Source organism: Amblyomma mixtum, chromosome 5, assembly GCF_055824585.1.
Source record: "Amblyomma mixtum isolate Tamu chromosome 5, ASM5582458v1, whole genome shotgun sequence".
In the NCBI taxonomy this organism is placed as follows: Eukaryota; Metazoa; Arthropoda; class Arachnida; order Ixodida; family Ixodidae; genus Amblyomma; species Amblyomma mixtum.
This window is the reverse complement of record NC_143016.1, coordinates 99611593-99621532: the sequence shown is the minus strand read 5'-3', so window position 1 is coordinate 99621532 and position 9940 is coordinate 99611593.

The following is a 9940-nucleotide window of genomic DNA, read 5'->3' as shown; positions in this document are numbered from 1 at the left end:
GTACATGTACGGATTAAAGAAAGTGTCTGTTTGGAGCTGCCGCCAACTCACTTGCTGTGTTTTACTTACAGATCTGTATGTTTCTGGGAAGATTTGTCTTTCTTTCTTGAAGTGGGTAGTAATTTCTTCGTAAGTCGTCACTCGCTCCTTGGCCGACCTGAGCTCGGACTAGTGCACCTCCCGGTTAACCACGAATCCTCGGGCTAATTGGTGCGCCGCCTCGTTTCCAGGATGATTCGAATGGGCGGGGACCCAGATCAATGTGTTCTGGCGGGCATTGGAGATTTTTTGTAAGATTTTGATGGCTGCGGAGTGGGCCCTTCTTTTGGCAAAATTTCGAATTGCGGTTTTATAGTCTCTGATGATGTATTTGGCAGTGGTGGGGTTACGAAATCAGGAGTACAATATGAAGGAATCCGTGTACACACCTTGCCAATTCCAAGGCACGTGCATGAACACCTAATCGTTCATCCTCTGCCCAAAAACATGCATCCACGCTACGATACTGGCAGAAGAAAGGCTAGGGTACAAAAACTTCACGAAGGGATTTCAGTTCAGAAAGACATGGCGCACTTTGACGTGGTGGTGTTGGCGGAAACATTTATTGCCATGCAATGCAGAGGGTGCCATGCGCCACATGTTGCATGGACGAAAGCGCTCGTAGTGCTGTCGTCAGTGCATTGAAACAAGCAAGACACCTTATGCTGGCAGCTTCCTCCGCGGCGACCGTAGTACACCAGAAAAAATGCAGAGCGATATGCGCAAAAGAAGCATGAAAATCCCATGTAAAGGGGCGAGTTTTTTGTTTTATTATGACGGTCAAACTGTAGCTCTTCATAAGAGTGAAACATGCAAGGTCTTGCTATTTGTGCACGCTTAGTCCTTTTACGTTCGATGTAGGTTATGCAAGCAGGCTAAATGTGAGAATGTCAACTCTTCCCGTGTACAACTAATGTACGTGGGACTGTCGATAGGTGTTGCCTGGCAACTCGCTAATGGCGCATGAAGTTTCTGCATTATGAAGCCCAGAGTAATGTGCGCAGGACTTACGAAGGCAGCAGGTGGAAATATACTAGCTGTTTGCCCACACACAGCCGCATTGGCTTTGTCAGGGTGCTGCACGGGAATCCCCTATTGCAGTTGCCCGCAATTCACCGTCATGTACCAAGCGTCTTTCATGCACGCACTGCATGTTTCGCCACTGCGCAGCCTACGCTTAACCCTTTTCTACTAGATATGAAGGATACAGGCGGGGAAGGTGTGGGAATGGGAAATGTGCCCATGCCCAGTCCAAGTATTTTGTACGCAGGACCCATGCAGGCTACAGGCGGCAATACTGGTGTTAGCCCACACACAGCCTAACAGGCTCTCTCAGAGCTCTGCACGGGCAGCCTCTCTCTATTGGGGGTGCTCGTAGTCCACCACCAAGTAGCCCCATCTTTTATGCACACGAACTGCATGCATGGGAATGGCATGTGGAAATGGCAAACCTGCCGATGCGGGACCGTCGCAGGTGTTGCTCAGACAGCCCAAACTGCATGCTTACGCTTCGCCGCTGTGAAGCCCAAAGTTTAGCCTCTATATTTCCTACGTGGGACCCATGTAGGTTGAAGGCTCTTTGCCCGCGAAAAACCACCGCGGCTCCCTCACGGTAATGTATGGGCAGCCCCTATTGGGGTTGCCTGCACTTCGCCATAAAAGAGCCCGCATCTTAGCCCGCATGTATCCGCGGTGGGACCTAGGTGGGCTGCCCAGTCTGTTTAAGCCCATGCATTGCCGAGGAGGGTCCCACTCAGGCATGAAGTGGCCAGCCCAGGCGTTTTGTGCCAGCACTGCACCCACGAGGGACCCATGTGGGATTATTGCAGGCAGCCACCAGCCCTCATTGCCCATGTCGGACACGCGTGGGCCCGCCACCTTGTGCTAATGGGGTTGGTAGCTGGTTTTTGGCTGAACCTGCCACGCTGAGTCGAGGGCATCTCTCTTGAGGCCGAGACCGCTACCCCTACACGCGCTATGGGTGTCTGGGAGTGCACGCTAAAGTGCACGAAGGTGACACCGCGTGAAGCCTCGGAGTAACTCGGCTAAGCTGGGAGAAGCGTAGCGCCAGGTGCAGCCCATGGGAGGAGGCCGTCGCGCCAGCTGCAGCCGAGTGGAGAGAGGATGTGAAAACGAACAGCGAGAAACGCGGTTCTGGTGCTAGAAAGAAGAGGAGAATGATGATGACGACGGACGGACGGACGGACGGACGGACGGACGGACGGACGGACGGACGGACGGACGGACGGACGGACGGACGGACGGATGGATGGATGGATGGATGGACGGACGGACGGACGGACGGACGGACGGACGGATGGATGGACGGATGGACGGATGGACGGACGGACGGACGGACGGACGGACGGACGGACGGACGGACGGACGGACGGACGGACGGACGGACGGACGGACGGACGGACGGACGGACGGATGGATGGATGGATGGATGGATGGATGGATGGATGGATGGATGGATGGATGGATGGATGGATGGATGGATGGATGGATGGATGGATGGATGGATGGATGGATGGATGGATGGATGGATGGATGGATGGATGGATGGATGGATGGATGGATGGATGGATGGATGGATGGATGGATGGATGGATGGATGGATGGATGGATGGATGGATGGATGGATGGATGGATGGATGGATGGATGGATGGATGGATGGATGGATGGATGGATGGATGGATGGATGGATGGATGGATGGATGGATGGATGGATGGATGGATGGATGGATGGATGGATGGATGGATGGATGGATGGATGGATGGATGGATGGATGGATGGATGGATGGATGGATGGATGGATGGATGGATGGATGGATGGATGGATGGATGGATGGATGGATGGATGGATGGATGGATGGATGGATGGATGGATGGATGGATGGATGGATGGATGGATGGATGGATGGATGGATGGATGGATGGATGGATGGATGGATGGATGGATGGATGGATGGATGGATGGATGGATGGATGGATGGATGGATGGATGGATGGATGGATGGATGGATGGATGGATGGATGGATGGATGGATGGATGGATGGATGGATGGATGGATGGATGGATGGATGGATGGATGGATGGATGGATGGATGGATGGATGGATGGATGGATGGATGGATGGATGGATGGATGGATGGATGGATGGATGGATGGATGGATGGATGGATGGATGGATGGATGGATGGATGGATGGATGGATGGATGGATGGATGGATGGATGGATGGATGGATGGATGGATGGATGGATGGATGGATGGATGGATGGATGGATGGATGGATGGATGGATGGATGGATGGATGGATGGATGGATGGATGGATGGATGGATGGATGGATGGATGGATGGATGGATGGATGGATGGATGGATGGATGGATGGATGGATGGATGGATGGATGGATGGATGGATGGATGGATGGATGGATGGATGGATGGATGGATGGATGGATGGATGGATGGATGGATGGATGGATGGATGGATGGATGGATGGATGGATGGATGGATGGATGGATGGATGGATGGATGGATGGATGGATGGATGGATGGATGGATGGATGGATGGATGGATGGATGGATGGATGGATGGATGGATGGATGGATGGATGGATGGATGGATGGATGGATGGATGGATGGATGGATGGATGGATGGATGGATGGATGGATGGATGGATGGATGGATGGATGGATGGATGGATGGATGGATGGATGGATGGATGGATGGATGGATGGATGGATGGATGGATGGATGGATGGATGGATGGATGGATGGATGGATGGATGGATGGATGGATGGATGGATGGATGGATGGATGGATGGATGGATGGATGGATGGATGGATGGATGGATGGATGGATGGATGGATGGATGGATGGATGGATGGATGGATGGATGGATGGATGGATGGATGGATGGATGGATGGATGGATGGATGGATGGATGGATGGATGGATGGATGGATGGATGGATGGATGGATGGATGGATGGATGGATGGATGGATGGATGGATGGATGGATGGATGGATGGATGGATGGATGGATGGATGGATGGATGGATGGATGGATGGATGGATGGATGGATGGATGGATGGATGGATGGATGGATGGATGGATGGATGGATGGATGGATGGATGGATGGATGGATGGATGGATGGATGGATGGATGGATGGATGGATGGATGGATGGATGGATGGATGGATGGATGGATGGATGGATGGATGGATGGATGGATGGATGGATGGATGGATGGATGGATGGATGGATGGATGGATGGATGGATGGATGGATGGATGGATGGATGGATGGATGGATGGATGGATGGATGGATGGATGGATGGATGGATGGATGGATGGATGGATGGATGGATGGATGGATGGATGGATGGATGGATGGATGGATGGATGGATGGATGGATGGATGGATGGATGGATGGATGGATGGATGGATGGATGGATGGATGGATGGATGGATGGATGGATGGATGGATGGATGGATGGATGGATGGATGGATGGATGGATGGATGGATGGATGGATGGATGGATGGATGGATGGATGGATGGATGGATGGATGGATGGATGGATGGATGGATGGATGGATGGATGGATGGATGGATGGATGGATGGATGGATGGATGGATGGATGGATGGATGGATGGATGGATGGATGGATGGATGGATGGATGGATGGATGGATGGATGGATGGATGGATGGATGGATGGATGGATGGATGGATGGATGGATGGATGGATGGATGGATGGATGGATGGATGGATGGATGGATGGATGGATGGATGGATGGATGGATGGATGGATGGATGGATGGATGGATGGATGGATGGATGGATGGATGGATGGATGGATGGATGGATGGATGGATGGATGGATGGATGGATGGATGGATGGATGGATGGATGGATGGATGGATGGATGGATGGATGGATGGATGGATGGATGGATGGATGGATGGATGGATGGATGGATGGATGGATGGATGGATGGATGGATGGATGGATGGATGGATGGATGGATGGATGGATGGATGGATGGATGGATGGATGGATGGATGGATGGATGGATGGATGGATGGATGGATGGATGGATGGATGGATGGATGGATGGATGGATGGATGGATGGATGGATGGATGGATGGATGGATGGATGGATGGATGGATGGATGGATGGATGGATGGATGGATGGATGGATGGATGGATGGATGGATGGATGGATGGATGGATGGATGGATGGATGGATGGATGGATGGATGGATGGATGGATGGATGGATGGATGGATGGATGGATGGATGGATGGATGGATGGATGGATGGATGGATGGATGGATGGATGGATGGATGGATGGATGGATGGATGGATGGATGGATGGATGGATGGATGGATGGATGGATGGATGGATGGATGGATGGATGGATGGATGGATGGATGGATGGATGGATGGATGGATGGATGGATGGATGGATGGATGGATGGATGGATGGATGGATGGATGGATGGATGGATGGATGGATGGATGGATGGATGGATGGATGGATGGATGGATGGATGGATGGATGGATGGATGGATGGATGGATGGATGGATGGATGGATGGATGGATGGATGGATGGATGGATGGATGGATGGATGGATGGATGGATGGATGGATGGATGGATGGATGGATGGATGGATGGATGGATGGATGGATGGATGGATGGATGGATGGATGGATGGATGGATGGATGGATGGATGGATGGATGGATGGATGGATGGATGGATGGATGGATGGATGGATGGATGGATGGATGGATGGATGGATGGATGGATGGATGGATGGATGGATGGATGGATGGATGGATGGATGGATGGATGGATGGATGGATGGATGGATGGATGGATGGATGGATGGATGGATGGATGGATGGATGGATGGATGGATGGATGGATGGATGGATGGATGGATGGATGGATGGATGGATGGATGGATGGATGGATGGATGGATGGATGGATGGATGGATGGATGGATGGATGGATGGATGGATGGATGGATGGATGGATGGATGGATGGATGGATGGATGGATGGATGGATGGATGGATGGATGGATGGATGGATGGATGGATGGATGGATGGATGGATGGATGGATGGATGGATGGATGGATGGATGGATGGATGGATGGATGGATGGATGGATGGATGGATGGATGGATGGATGGATGGATGGATGGATGGATGGATGGATGGATGGATGGATGGATGGATGGATGGATGGATGGATGGATGGATGGATGGATGGATGGATGGATGGATGGATGGATGGATGGATGGATGGATGGATGGATGGATGGATGGATGGATGGATGGATGGATGGATGGATGGATGGATGGATGGATGGATGGATGGATGGATGGATGGATGGATGGATGGATGGATGGATGGATGGATGGATGGATGGATGGATGGATGGATGGATGGATGGATGGATGGATGGATGGATGGATGGATGGATGGATGGATGGATGGATGGATGGATGGATGGATGGATGGATGGATGGATGGATGGATGGATGGATGGATGGATGGATGGATGGATGGATGGATGGATGGATGGATGGATGGATGGATGGATGGATGGATGGATGGATGGATGGATGGATGGATGGATGGATGGATGGATGGATGGATGGATGGATGGATGGATGGATGGATGGATGGATGGATGGATGGATGGATGGATGGATGGATGGATGGATGGATGGATGGATGGATGGATGGATGGATGGATGGATGGATGGATGGATGGATGGATGGATGGATGGATGGATGGATGGATGGATGGATGGATGGATGGATGGATGGATGGATGGATGGATGGATGGATGGATGGATGGATGGATGGATGGATGGATGGATGGATGGATGGATGGATGGATGGATGGATGGATGGATGGATGGATGGATGGATGGATGGATGGATGGATGGATGGATGGATGGATGGATGGATGGATGGATGGATGGATGGATGGATGGATGGATGGATGGATGGATGGATGGATGGATGGATGGATGGATGGATGGATGGATGGATGGATGGATGGATGGATGGATGGATGGATGGATGGATGGATGGATGGATGGATGGATGGATGGATGGATGGATGGATGGATAGGAGCGCCCCCTTTAAAACGGGGTGGTGGCAATTGCCACCATGCTCAGCTTAGAAGCCGCCGGAGGAAAGCGCCGTGCAGCGGACAGTAAATCATGGATGAAGCCGGTCTTCGAGTGATTCCGAAGTGGAACGACGTGCACGGCAAGCTGAACAGCAACACAAAAGAAGAGCGCCCAGCGAAGCTTGGCGGAAAGCCGAAGCATAACGGCGGAGACAGCATAACTGAGCTGAACACGGATGAGGAAAACGATGATGAGCGAGAAACACGGTTGCGTGTACATTCTGGTGCCAGAATGATGAAGTCGCCAGAGGAACGCGCAGTAGAGGCGAGTACAATTAGCTTCAGAGAGCGCTGAACAGAGGGAACGACGATTCGAATCGCAACGAGCAGCTCATGCGGCTTACCGCAGGAGTACAGCCGAGGAACGACTGCAAGAACATTTGGGTGCAACTCGAATTTTAAAGCTAAAAAAAAAACTGCAAAAGTGGGCAAAAGTGGTGGCGCACTTCAGTCGCATTTAGCTTCCAAGCAAATTTGGTGCCATTTTTTTTTTGTTTAATTATTTTGCACTGAGTGTTCGGCTCCCCAAGTTTGGTTTGGTTTGGTTTGGTTTATTGGAGTTTAACGTCCCAAAGCAACTCAGGCTGTGAGAGACGGCGTAGTGGAGGGCTCCGGAAATTTCGACCACCTGGGGTTCTTTGACGTGCCCTGGCATCGCACAGTACACAGGCTCTCCCCAAGTGCTCGCGCATTCTCTCAGTCTCCACGCAGTGTCGGTGTCAATCGGTTGACGACCTTATCCGAGCCTCGCCTTCCTCATGAAAGCATACACTCCAGTGCTACACGACATAGACCTCTAATCTCACTCTTGCCGCGCTAGACTGGCTTCGCCTCTCGTGTTGAAGAGTTGCGTTTACGTAAGCCCCTTAACTGTTTTTCGATTTCCACCATGGACGAATCAGTCGCGCGTGGCGCTAAGTGGCGGCGCTCGGGAGCGACATCAGGTATGCAGGCTCACTGCTTGTTCCTACTGCGCAAGTACATACATTTAACGCAGAGGCGAGCGTGGCAGCGCGTTGTGAAGTAATTATTTCCAGCAATTCATTTTTTTTCTTTTCTATGTGTGGGACTCGTTCTTACAAACTGCCGTAACCGCCTGAGTCACGACCGGCGCGCAGCCAGCCTGTTGAGTCATGCATTGCAGTCGCCGTGCGCGGACAGCTGGCGCACTTTCGCGGCCTCGCTAACCTCGCTCTGTTCGTGATCGCCTCTCATCTCGCTCCGCGATCCAAGCGCGCCGCGGTGACTCCATCCTGCGCTGGAATGCGGCAGGTCTTCTGCAGCGTACAGGGCGCGCGCTGAAAGCTTTTCGCCTCGTAGCGACGTGCGACGGCTTGTGTGCCGGCCTGACTAACACATATGCTACAGTTGCGACTGCAGTATACGAGTTTGTTTGCACCGGAGGACGAGTAGTATGGCCTTTTTAAATTTTTACAACAAAAGCTGAATGGAGCACTTTCCAGGGTTTATAACGTTTTTCGGTCGGCGCAAGTACCGCAGTGAGCTATATGGCATTCGAAGGTACTTGTGGCATGTATGCCTACAGGATTTCTTTTTTATTATTGTGAAAACATATCCATAAAACATACCACACCGGATGCGAAATGAACAAAGGAGTCTGCGAGCGTGTTTAGATGGTCTGAGTAGCATATGGTCGCGCCATCTTCTGTAAACATCATACCGCGCCACGACAGATTACATCACGGGTTATTCACCAATATCGTAGCACCTATACCGCTCCGCAAAAGCTGCTTAGTGGCAGCTTTTGCTAATGAAGAGACCCAGATTCAGTCACCTGGGGGCGTCTGCATCAGCTCGTGTTTTTTTTTTCGGAATTACCGCCTATACGTTGAGCTTCATGCCAGGTGACTGCCTCGGAGGCATGCAATGCCGGTGTGGCCGAACTGCAGTAGAACCTCGTTATAAAGAAACGGTTTATGGCGAAATAATGGATATAACGAAACAATGACTATTTCCCCTTTGAAGCTCGGTTAACACGGGAACGAAGCTACGGCTATAGCGAAGTAATCGCCGGTCCCCTTCAACTTCGTTATAAAGAGTTTCTGTTCTAATTCACTCACCGCTGCCAATTCTCACAAAGGGATCGAAGGCCACCGCTATCGTACTCAACACTGGAGTGAGGGAAGCGCCTGCCAACACCTGCTCGTAGAACTGAACGTAAAGTCGGTACAAAGTTACAGCACGCTCTACCCAAATTCAAAATCCCATTTACCCCGAGGACCGCGAAAACAGAACTTTTCCTTGCTTCGTAACTTCGACCGCCGCCCCGGCACGCTGCTCGCGTGCGGCCCAGTGTCAGCGAATTAATACAATGCCAAATTAACTTTTGTGATGCTTCGATTTTTTAAGTGATATAATTATTGGTGCAAGTACTAAGGACAGAGTTAGCGCGGACAAATCGAGAAATGGTGGGTGCAGCCGCTTAGAGAATAATGTCCCAAAAAAGCGGCACGTGAGCGACAATCGAAGCAGCGGAGATGATGGGGAAGAAAGAACAGTTTATTAATTTCAAACACCCTATTACAAATAGAAAGGCATCGTCATCTTCCGGAGAAAAAAAAATAGAGGGGACACTTAAGCTCCGCCTTAAGGGTACGACGCGATAGCGTAATGGGTTAATGCTCAT